General features: G+C 39.3%; 1 protein-coding gene across 3 annotated transcripts in view; it reads right to left on the bottom strand.

The window, feature by feature from the left end:
• The window catches only part of LOC124270624 (cell wall protein DAN4-like), a 63,038-nt gene extending 55,264 nt beyond the window's left edge, over nt 1-7,774 (bottom strand). For 2 of the 3 annotated variants that reach the window (XM_046705657.1, XM_046705658.1), the window contains exon 1: nt 7,404-7,774. The gene's annotated coding sequence lies outside the window, so the exon portion shown is untranslated. The remainder of the gene's footprint in view (nt 1-7,403) is intronic. The other variant, XM_046705656.1, reaches the window with a different exon arrangement.
• Between the last annotated feature and the right edge of the window lie 5,280 nt (nt 7,775-13,054).

The following is a 13,054-nucleotide window of genomic DNA, read 5'->3' as shown; positions in this document are numbered from 1 at the left end:
AAGATGAAATGACACACTGAAACCTAGGATCCATGCTTACAATAAGCTCAGATTATTTAAATCCAATTTGACCCCCACATCATGGTTTTCTGTTGAATCCATGATTTGATCCTTATCAAAGTGTGAATAGCATATGATTTCTATTGCTACCTTGGGTGACCAAAGATTGGAGCATGCTGTTTTCTACTAGAAATGTCTGTACTGTTAAACATCTGTAATTTGTTTTAATAAAACTAGGTTTTCATACAACTTGCGACCAGTGAAAATATGGGTTAGAACTGCTCTTCAGCAGCCCATGCTTGTCGGAAGAGATCGGGTGGTCAGGCTCGCTGACTTGGTTGACACATGTCATCGTAGGTCCCAACGGCGTAGATCGATGCTTATGCTGTTGATCACTAGATTGTCTGGTCCAGACTCGTATATTACTAGACCGCCGCCATATGGCTGGAATATTGCCGAGTGCGGCATTAAACAACAAACAATCAAATAATCACAAAACTTGCCTTGACCCAAGTATTCCAGCAATTCAACCTGTGCAACATCCTGCACAGATGACAATGATTAAATAGCACCCGTCGGTGCCCATGTCTCAACAAACACATGCCAAAGTTCCCCAATTAATCTTCATGCAGCTGTTACTTGTAATTAATACGCATCTTAACATGCATTGTTTTGTTAGCCATGGAGGTATTTCAGCAAGAAAATATACAATTCATCAACAGAACATTCACGAAGAAGGCGACGATTCTGACATGTGATGTATGCTGTTTGAGACGGTATTCGCTTTCAGCACACACCGGGGTGATGACGAGTACCATGTATGTTTTATGGGAATACATCACCGTCATGACAGAACTCCCATATAAACAGATCAGGCCATCATCACGTGTCTTGCCGCGTCTACACCAGCATCTGAACGAGAACATTATTAAGTTAGCCCCGACCGATGGGTTTCTGCAGCCGTTTCATAGGGTCAGTGACAACTCACGGCGACAACATACGGGGCGTTCCCAAAACGTATGAGATCTCCTGAACACGGATGTTTTTTCCGTGTCGTGGTGTCAAACTACCTATTATTGTCAGGTAACTGTTAAAACATTCCTCTACAAATTAGTTAATTTCATAAGGAATGTCCACCAACGTGATTCAATGATAAAGCGGGCCACCAAGGTGTAAAATATTTTTTATCTACAAATCAATTTGCATAAGGATTGTCCACCAACGTGATTCAATGATCTAGCAGGCCACCAATGTATCAAACATTTCCTGTACAAATCAGTTTGAATACATCCAGGAGCTCATCACCCCCTATCAGCCAGGAGGACATATACGATCTATGTCCACACTCGGGGTTACTGTCCCTGTCACACACACTGTCACACACACTGTCACACACACTGTCACACACGGAGATAGAACATTCCGCAAAGCAGGAGCTGTGTTGTGGAACAAACTTCCAGCCTACTTACATGACAATACCAACATCACAAGTTTCAGATCTGAACTGAAAACCCTCATATTCAAGCGAGCATACGACTAAGCGGCTTTGAGCAGTTTTCTGGATTAAGGCGCTATAAAGATGCCAAACTTATTATTATAACTTATTATTATCATTAAGACAAACCAGTTTAAGACTTTGCAGAAATACATCTCAGAAAGTACTCCATAATGCAGGAGTCACGGCCGTCATGTGACAAGTGCTTTGCTGAGAGGCGTTTACCTACAAACAACATGTTTTCTACAGATTGTTTAAGAGGCAGGTGCCACACAGGACATAGACTAACGCCTAGTCTCTGAATATATATAACTTTGATAGCAACAAACAATTCCTTTTAAACTGAAAAGGAGACCCAGGGGGATGGGAGATTCAGAACCTGGAATCTAGACTTGCTTTACTTATGGCTATAGCATCGCAGAAAGGGCTGGGATGATGGGGAAATAATGTGGTTCAGGATCTGTGTGACAGACAACACAGGACAAGGTGACATGGGGGTTCAGTAATCAATTCATACACCTGAAACTAGCCTTGCTCCAAGGCTGTATTGAGTGCTAAATCCATGCATGTACAGTAATTCTATCCTTTAAAAAGGCAAGTTTAGATAAGCTGGTCAGACCCCAGTCTGTTATTTATTTATTTATTTATTTATTTATTTATTTATTTATTTATTTATTTATTTATTTATTTATTTATTTATTTATTTATTTATTTATTTATTTATTTATTTATTTATTTATTTATTTATTTATTTATTTATTTATTTATTTATTTGGTTGAAATTATCATTTATACTATTTATCATTACATTAGAGACTTGTGCAAGTCTACCTTCAAACCAACCGTGATATTTACAACCAGCGAAATCTGTTTCGGCAGATGATAGCAACTGACTATTCACTCGTCCTGACGTTTCATATTTATAATAATTTAAAAATGTTTAATCATGCATATTTAATGCAGCCAACTTCGCTGATACATGGAAATCCCATTGCGTAAGTGGGTGAGTTCAGTTTTACGCCCCTATTAACAATATTCCAGCAATATCACGGCGGGGGACACCACAATGGACTTCACACATTGTACCCATGTGGGGAATCGGACCCGGGTCTTCGGCGTGACGAGCGAACGCTTTAACTACTAGGCTACCCCACCCCCCTCCATTGTGTATACGGACACCTATGGATACACTTTCCATGCATTTTGATAAATAATTTGACTGCGCAGAACCTGTTACCACCAACAACAGATTGACAAATGTCAATGAAATTTTCAAGCAACTGACTGAGCTTATATATACACATATTTTCTTATCCTAATGTAGACTTACGGATTCTTGGGATAACAGTGGATTTCTTCCCCTGGACGATATAGATCAGTATAATGTGTTAAAATATTCATCCATCTGAAAGATTTGCAAAGTCAAACTGTTATCATCTAGAAGTCGACCCTGACAAGTTGTGTTATTTATAATAGGGAGGGTTCTGTTTATGTCTGAAAATGTAAATATTCGTACACTCGGGTTCATTACTTCTATCATATGCCAGGCATCCAAAACAATTTTTTTCCCCAAACACTGACCCGTTTTACAAGTAATCTCACAACTGGAGAAACATGTTTTCGAAAATTGAAATTTAACCATAAATACTGCAGTAGACACTATGTGAAATTGTCATTTTAACAACACATGTTCTGTCTAAGAAGGTCCATATATTTGTGATGGTCTGTGTACAGTTGCCAGCCATGTGTTTGTGGCAGTCGGTGTTATTCTTTGTTTTGAGTGCCACCATTGAGGCAGGATACGCTCATATTTTCCCGAACACCTGGTGTCATCACTATTTGATAGCGATTCACTAGCAACTGCTCATGATGTAGTCGCCATCGTTCAAGGGAGATTTCACTTGGTTATTAAAAGCTTAATATCTTACTGTTACATCTATACAGCCTGGCACAGACTCCCCGGTAGTAGACAGTATACACATCACTCTCAGGTATCTATTGTTCAGCATCAGTACTGGATATTCTATACATACTGTAGAGACACAAACAGAAGCTCAACACTCACAGCTGTAAATGTCTTGTTTCGTCATAATGAATCCCAACACCTTTAGCCCCCATCTAACCCCCTACTAGGAGCTGGGGAACGAAATGATACTATACCAGCTGTTTGAGTTTAAATTTCTGAAACCGGATATTAGCAATAGTATATCAAGGAAATGAATTAAATTGGATTTGAAAGGGTTTTTTCCAAATTTGAAACTAAATAATGTAATTCTCAACTTGTGGGTATGTTTGACATCGTATATTTGAAAATCAAGATTTGTTTTATTCGACACAAATTTACAACATTCCTGATACATATGTGGTTGCATATTTATTTCATTTTCATTAATTTCATTATTTTTAAGAATATTACCCAGCTACAGATTTGTTTTCTAATGTTTTGTAGCGTTCAGATCAGCTGTATAATTTCAAGTCAAATTCGGTTTATTCAAATCTTTTACCTCTGTCGAGCGTAGATATTATCATGGCGATTGCTTCTCTTGATAATGTGATTAGTAATTAGCAGTGGTGATGACGTCATCACATTTACTGAAACAATTACAAACTAACGTACAAAGACTTTAGAATTATTTCAAACAATTACAAACTAAAGTATCAGACTTAGTCACCTCTATCAATTATAAACATACAGTGATTAAAAATACAGGTCGAACCGAAAGCAGTATTTCCATTTATACTTTTTTTATTTGAATACATATCCCGCAACGTTGAGACTCGTTCAATTCTGAAATGTAAAATAGGTTTAAGATAACTGCTTGGAGAAACTGATATGGGCGTAGGAGAGTGTTATGTAAACACGACTCAGCTGCCCCCGACACGGCTGCAGTGTGGAGTGTAGATCCCTGCTCCCCAGCTCATGGACAAAACGCCGATGCTTTGTTTAGGAATCACCGTGCTAAATCGCATTTCGAGTAATGTAACTGCCCTGTACGAAGCACGAATGTTAAGAAATATCACCTATACTGTTAATATACAATGTAAATATGGGACCAGAATAATGTCTAGACATCACTACCAAGCCTCCATCCGATTACATACATGTAAACTGAGGTTGTCGACAAGCATGATGCTAAGAAGCTTATCCCTGTTGGAAATAGACCTTTCTCGTCCTTCAGCTGTTGCAGATGAAACCATCTTACTATTGATTGTTCTATTTATTCGGAGTTAACTTATGACATTTCTAGCTATTCCAGTTGACAGCGCTGCACGTTAATGAATAAGTGTTCGGTGGAAAATGTGTCCGTGAAAAAATCAAACCCTAGACAGTATGTTAGTCATAAAGGAGGCCCGTGCTTCATGACCTGTATCTGAAATGCATATTTGTTCAATATGTTTGTATGGTAGGTTTTAAATACGCTTGCGTCTATGTATATGCTTTTGTGCTCGGACGTACTGTGTGTAGTTTAGAAATGACTATCATGTTATGAAAAGATGTATTAGTGTATGTCTGCATAGTTACAGTGTATGTGTGAAGTTGTGTACGTGCGTTATGTGTGTAAACATGTTTATGTTGCAGTGTGTCTGTAAACATGTTTATGTCGTAGTGTGTGTGTGTGGTGCAGGTTCATGCTGTAATGTGTGTGCATGTTTTTGCTGTAGTGTGTGTGCATAATTCATGGGTGCATGATTATGTCGTAGTGTGTAAACATGTTTATGTCGTAACATGTTTTTGTTGTAGAGTAATGTATGTGCATGTTTATGCGCATGATTATGTCGTAGTGTGTGTGAATGTTTATCATGCAGAGTATGTGTGCAACATGCTTTATGTTCTAGTGTCATAATGTGTAAACATGTGTTCTAGTGTGTTGTAGTGTAGTGTGTGTGTGTGAATGTTTATGTCGTAGTGTGTGTGTGTGCATGTTTATGCTGTAGTGTGTGTGCATGTTTGTCATAATGTATGTAAACATGTTTATGTTGTACTGTGTGTAAACATGTTTATGCTGTAGTGTGTGTGTATGTTTACGCTGTAGTGTGTGTGTGCATGTTTGTCATAATGTGATTAAACATGTTTATGTTGTAGTGTATGTATACATGTTTACGTTGTAGTGTATGTGCATGTTTATGCTGTAGTGTGTGTGCATGTTTGTCATAATATGTGTGCATGTTTATGTTGTACTGTGTGTGCATGTTTGTCATAATGTGTGTGCATGATTATGTCGTAGTGTGCATGTGCATGTTTATGTTCTAGTGTATGTGTACATGTTTATGTCGTAGTGTGTGTGTATGTGTGTCATAATGTGTGTGCATGATTATGTCGTAGTGTGTGTGCATGTTTATACTGTAGTGTCAGTGTGTGTAAACATGTTTATGTTGTAGTGTGTGTGCATGTTTATGCTGAAGTGTGTGTGCATGTTTGCCATAATGTGTGTGCATGTTTATGTTGTAGCATGTGTAACCATGTTTATATTGTGTGTGTGCACGTTTATGCTGTCGTGTGTATGTGCATGTTTTTACTGTAGTGTGTGTATGTGTGCATGTATATGCTGTAGTGTGTGTGCATGGTTATGCTTATGCTGTAGTGTGTGTGTATGTGTGCATGTTTATGTTGCCGTGTGTGTGTATGCGTGCATGTTTATGCTGAAGTGTGTGTATGTATGCATGTTTATGTTGTATTATGCAAACATAATGTCGTAGTGTGTGTGTATGGTTATATGTTTTAATGTTTGTGTGTGCTCCATGTTTATATGCCTATGTCGTAGTGAGTTTGTTTGAATTTCTATGTCGTAGTATGTTTGTTTGTTTGTTTGTTTGTATGTCTATATCGTAGTGTGTGTATTTGTTTTATGTCTCTATCGTAGTTTGTTTATTTGTTTTTATGTCTATTTTGTAGTGTGTTTGTTTGTAAGCTTTCATCGTGGTTTGTTTAATGCGAGCTTGCGGTCGTGCTTGTGTGTGCGTTCATGCGCGTGCATCTGTACATGTCTGATTAGATCACTGTCGTGTTTGTATCAGCAGTATATATGCAATTACATGGATATGTCTAATTGAGCATGTGTGAGTAACGTCGATGGAATCTCTATGTGACTTATGTACGTCGTACGTCGTTATGTGTGTGTATGCTGTGTGCTTGTGCATGTATATTACCAGGTATGGCCTCTGATAGCCGACAGAGAAAAGGATTTTGTTTCGCTCTGTGTTTTACACCTTTCTACCGAACGTACTAAATTATCCACAAGTCACATATCACATGTTTTATATAACATATAATATCTCAAATCAAATATCTGATTTTACATTGGTGACATCACACATCAATTATCTAAATTACATATGTGATCCATGATATCTCACATCAAATATCTGATATTACATATGTGATGTCACACATCAAATATCTAAATTACATGTGTGATATCACACATTAAATATCTAAATTATATGTGTGATATCACACATTAAATATCGAAATTACATGTGTGATATCACACATTAAATATCTAAATTACATTTGTGATATCGCTCATCTCAGATCAAATGTTACATATGTGATAACACACATCTAATATTACATATGCCATATCACACGTGTAAAATGTAATGGACCTGTTCAAAGGATGGATGTTAAACATCAGCAGAGTCAAGGGATGTACAGTCACATGTGTGTAGATTCTTTGAGTTCATTCATAATGACAATACAAGGGAGAAAATCACAATATACAGCGATTTTACTGTCGGAAAATAGAAGTCATGGTTTCTTTGTCTCCAGACATTTCTAAAACAGACCAAACATGAATAACACACCGGTATGTATAACAACCATGGAATAAAACACGCACATTGTCTTATCGCTTGATACATTCCACACACACATAGTCAGCACCACCTCCTTCCAGCCACGACTCACCTCAATAGTCTCATGTGCTGTACACAGATGCGAGATAGCCCTTCCTCCTCCCGAGAAACACTCAGTAATCCTCGCTCTGACTTACTTGTGAGTTCCGCGTTGCCGCTATCTCAGCAGAGTATGTCAAATGTACATTCACAGTGCGGCAATAACAGCCCAGTTAGACGGAATGACCCTACGGTTCTGACCATCCGTGTCCCTTAATGACCCGTCAACCTCTTCTCCAGGGGTAGAGGGTAGTGGGCGTGTGTCAGCAGGTGCCCGTCCCCCTGTACAGTGTGTGTATACTTGATGAAGGACTACTTAATTTCACGGTGGTTTTCTTTCTGGGGTTCTGTTACGGCGGCTGCGCGGTAAGACTGAGATTGCGAAACGGTTTACGAATAAAAGACGCTTCTGTGTGTAAAATCGTGAATCTGTGCTCACAGATAACGTTGCGGGGACATGCTTGGCATGATAGTGTTCAGCTTTTACTGAGTTTAAAGCAAAAGTAAATTTGCCAGCTATGGATATAGCTACTGCAAATTATCCTAATCCGAATGAACTTATATGACTCTGGAGTAAGCGATATATTAGGCATTTCGAACAGAATTTCAAAGTGTGACTTTTGTCTGAGTTTGGACAGTCTTCTATTTCAACAAACGAGTACGGATATAGTCCTGACAAATACTAGATCAGACTCAGGACGATAATGGAATCAGACACACTATCAACGGATCCTGTAACGATACAAGGACGCAACTTTGCAAATCGAACTGCAGCCCGTTGTCTCAGTAGGTGACTTTGGCGAGGAGCTGGGGTTCCTGTTCTCAGTTAACTGTATGCTTAAAAAGAACTGGTTAAGCTGACAACATTGGTTTTGTTGGCTGTTTTACGTCACGCTCAGTAATATTACAGATGTATGGCTTCGGTCTGTAAATAATCGAGTCTGGACCAGACAATCTAGTGATCAACAGCATGAGCATCGATCAACGCAATTGGGAACCAATGACATGTGTCAACCTAGTCAGCGAGCCTGACCACCCGATCCCGTTAGTCGCCCATTACAAGCATTGGTTGCTGAAGACCAATTCTAACCCGGATCTTCGCGGGTCCAAAATATGTATTATTATTGCAGCGTTAAGACTAGACTAATGCTTAGTCTCTGAATATATATAATTTTGATGGTAACAAACAAGCCCATTTAAATTGAAAAGGAGCCCCAGGGAGACCAGAGATTCAGAACCTGAGGAAATCTAGACTTGCTTTATTTAGGGCTTTAGCACTGAAGAGAGGGCTTGACAGTGGGGAAAATAATGTGGTTCAGGGACTGTGAGACAGACTACGTTAAGACCTGACTGTGCATATAAGTACACGTGACAGCTGTTTAAGCCCTTGTTCTCTTTTTACCAAACTACAACGTTACTATAGATGTCTATGGGGAGATATTTTGATTTAAGCAACGTCCAACCCGCTTGTATTGAGCGTGATGAGCGAACGCTGTAACCACTAGGCTACCCTACCGCCCCTACATCCAGGGTGAGTGTGTTTGGTTTAACGCTGTTTGTACAATTACTGTATCAGGGGTGGATACAGCTTTTTGAGAAAGGGGGAAAGGGGAGCGGGTGCACAGTTCATTTTCACCCGTTTTCACGAGAGTTTAAATGGTCGTTTAATAAACTTTCAGGACAAAAAAGGGAGGGATGCGCACCCCTGCACCCCAAATCTGTATCCGCCTATGAGTATATATATATATATGTTACATCAAAGAAGATTGAATCTAGGTCCTGTTCGATGTTTTCATTGCAAAATGATTAACTTGAAGTCACTACCGTTCTGATTTCAAGTTGAAAGTAGTACAGTCTGTGGAGAGGAACACTTTTTATGGATAGACAACTTCTTTATTCCAAATATGCGCCGTTATCAAGCAAATTATTCACAGTATTAAGGACAAAGAGAATATATACATGAAGTATATTAAAGAGGTTGATGTACAGTGTGATGACACTACTGATAATTGTTGTGATAATAGATAATGGCTCTGATACCAGATGGACAAAGGATAGGGACGTGTTATTATGGTTCACACCCATAACCCCTACATGCCACTACCCCTACACTCCAGTACCCCTACAGCTAGTTAAAACAACACCTAGCATTTACCTGTCTGATATAATAGACTAATCCTAAAGAGGGATTAGTGCATGGAGCATAGATGAGATCAAGGGATGCATAAATGTGATTAGTCTTTTGTGGCAAGGAAATTAGTGGTCTCATGATGAAAACAAACCTCAACCCTGAGTAGAAGAAACATACAATTGGAAAAGTGTTGTGATTGCTAAATGTTGTTAAGAAAAGTTGTTATAGTGCACTTTAATGTTACATATATTACAATGTTGAGAAGTTGAGAGAAATAAAACGTGGAGATGATACAGGAAATTGAGATTGTTCCATACAGTATATAAGTGCTGACATGAAACAAACATGGCATCAACATGGCTGGTCTTCGCAATGTTGAGTTTGTTATGTCACGGAGAGGTAGCCGTCAAGTTCTGTTGGATGGATATCTTCACACTAAGAATGTTGAGCGACAGACCTGTGTACACTGGAAGTGTGTGCAGTCAACATGCAAAGGAAGAGTCACAACTGTTGGCGATGTGGTAAGAAATACGACTGAACACAATCACCCACCAGAGGATAGCCAGAAGGTCCGGTTTGTCAGCAACCTGAGGAAGAGAGCCAGGGAGGAGTCAATACCGATGCGCACCATCTACAACAACGAGCTTACCAACCTGACTGATGACGAGACACGTACCATGCCCTCCTTTCCATCTGTTAGCAGTGCCCTGTACCGCCACCGCCAGAAGACGATTCCTGTCTTACCACAGACGAGATCAGAAGTCGACCTCCAAGATCCCTGGACGCAGACAGCAGATGGTAGACCATTCCTCCTGTTTGCGGACGGCCATGACGACAAGATCTTGGCCTTCGGAACACAAGAGAGTCTTGAAGCCTTGCAGTCAGCTGACAACCTCTACATGGATGGAACTTTCACAGCCTGTCCTGCACTGTGGAATCAAGTATACATCATCCATGCAAGACGTGGCAGCTCAACATATCCCCTCATCTTCGCCCTTCTTCCGACCGCCAGACAACAACCTACTCCAGACTCTTCCGATTGCTCAAGGATGATGTTCAGCAGAGACTCAACAGACCGCTTGATCCTGCCTGCATCCAGACCGATTTTGAGCTAGCAGCAATCCACGCCATAGAAACAGAATTTCCCACTGCTGACGTGAAGGGCTGTTTCTTCCATTTCTGTCAAGCCATCTGGAGGAAGGTTCAGGATCTTGGACTAGCTGTTGCCTACAAGGAAAACCCCGAAGTCACCAAGTGGATCAGGAGAGCAGCTGGACTACCTCTACTTCCTCAAGCCGCGGTAATAATGTAATAATGTGGTCTTTCTCTCATCCTGATATGTTGATATGAAACACTTGTGATAATGTGATCTTTTGTTCATCCTTATATGATGATATGAAAACACTGAATGTAAATAGACTGAAACACTTCTAGAAAATTATGCACATATTTATACCATGCATCAAAATACCCCCAATTCAGTAAGATATATTTTTGTAGATTTCCCATGTACTATGACATCATATATATTTGTTGTAAACTCAACCTTTGTTATTGTATACATGTGTAAATGTAAGTGAAAATTGTATATATGTTGTATACGGCCTGTGACCTATAGACAATAAAAAGACTTTGACTCGAAAAAAAAACAAACAAAAAAACAAAAAAAACCCAGTATATTGACCAGAAGTCACTTGGTTTGATTGTGAAAAAAAAACAAAAAAAAACAAAAAAAAACTACAACGTTACTATAGATGTTTATGGGGAGATATTTTGATTCAAGCAACGTCCAACCCGCTTGTATTGAGCGTGATGAGCGAACGCTGTAACCACTAGGCTACCCTACCGCCCCTACATCCAGGGTGAGTGTGTTTGGTTTAACGCTGTTTGTACAATTACTGTATCAGGGGTGGATACAGCTTTTTGAGAAAGGGGAAAGGGGAGCGGGTGCACAGTTCATTTTCACCCGTTTTCACGAGAGTTTAAATGGTCGTTTAATAAACTTTCAGGACAAAAAAGGGAGGGATGCGCACCCCTGCACCCCAAATCTGTATCCGCCTATGAGTATATATATATATATATGTTATATCAAAGAAGATTGAATCTAGGTCCTGTTCGATGTTTTCATTGCAAAATGATTAACTTGAAGTCACTACCGTTCTGATTTCAAGTTGAAAGTAGTACAGTCTGTGGAGAGGAACACTTTTTATCGATAGACAAAATATGCGCCGTTATCAAGCAAATTATGCACAACATTAAGGACAAAGAGAATATATACATGAAGTATATTTGAGTTAATGCAGTTAAGGAGGTTGATGTACAGTGTGATGACAATATTGATAATTGTTGTGATAATAGATAATGGCTCTGAAACCAGATGGACAAAGGATAGGGACGGGTTATTATTCTTGATTGGCCTTGATTAGAATTACAGATTATGCAAATATTTATGAACCTCCGCACAACAATGAAATGATTCTTATCGAACGAAACAGACTCAAATGAGAACGAGCTGTATGTGTATTGCTTGGTGAATGCATTCGAGACAACCTCATGCACGCTACATGTGCTAAATTTGACTGTTTTAAGTAAAAAGCTGACAGCGTATTACAGCAGCATGTCATGACGAAGGTGAACAGCTAATTCCAACTACAAGCTACCTGTATTCAGGAAACAAACTCATGCATATCGTCTCTTGATGGGGAGTTTCAGAATGTCAGGGCGGAACATAAGGTTGCATTTAAATGATAATCTCTTAAAGACTCGAATCCGTCTCTGTCTGGTCTCCGTGCAGCTCGTTTATTTTCAGCTTTTCTGACCACGACAAAGCCATGGGGTGTTTACTGTCACGATAATAAGACAATTTCCATACCTTCTTTAAATGCTAACATGCAGGTCATACTCGAATGTAGGTGTGACGATACTGCATTGTAAACGGGAAGAGGTGGCTCGAAGGAATTTGTGTGTGGCTGAAATGGCGAAGTGGAATGTTTTGTTGATTAATAGTTATCTGAATTACGAGCGTGAGCAAATGTCTTCACCGCCGCTGTCAACACCATTGTTCGTTGAATGTAGGATAGGCAGATGTATCATCCCGAACTGTATTCCATGAGGATATGACAGGGTGAGATCAAGAGATATCTACCATCAGCCTACGCTTTAATGAAATTACACCGAGATGCTTTATAAACCACTGTGATGTCATCGGTTACCATGGTAACATGGCATCATTAACCTACGTACCACTGGAACTCGTTGGCATTACATTTTGCAGCCAAGACACCGATTAAAACCGTTTGTTTGGGTTTTTATTCCGTGGAGATTCTTTATTTATAATGAGCTGTTGCACTAGTGTTGGGAATTGGTTAAAATCTTATAATTGATGATTGGTTCATTACAACCGATCAAATCATCGAAATAGTTGGTTAGCGTTATTTATCAAATTGTCCTGGTTATGTTTGTCAATGTTCACAAAATAAAGAAAAAAACATGTAGTTCTTTCTGTTGTTTATTGGCAAATTTCATGTCTTTAA

The sequence above is a fragment of the Haliotis rubra genome, unplaced genomic scaffold, assembly GCF_003918875.1.
Source record: "Haliotis rubra isolate DU_JTF1 unplaced genomic scaffold, ASM391887v1 Scf153, whole genome shotgun sequence".
NCBI lineage: Eukaryota > Metazoa > Mollusca > Gastropoda > Lepetellida > Haliotidae > Haliotis > Haliotis rubra.
This window is presented reverse-complemented; position numbering and strand designations above follow the sequence as displayed.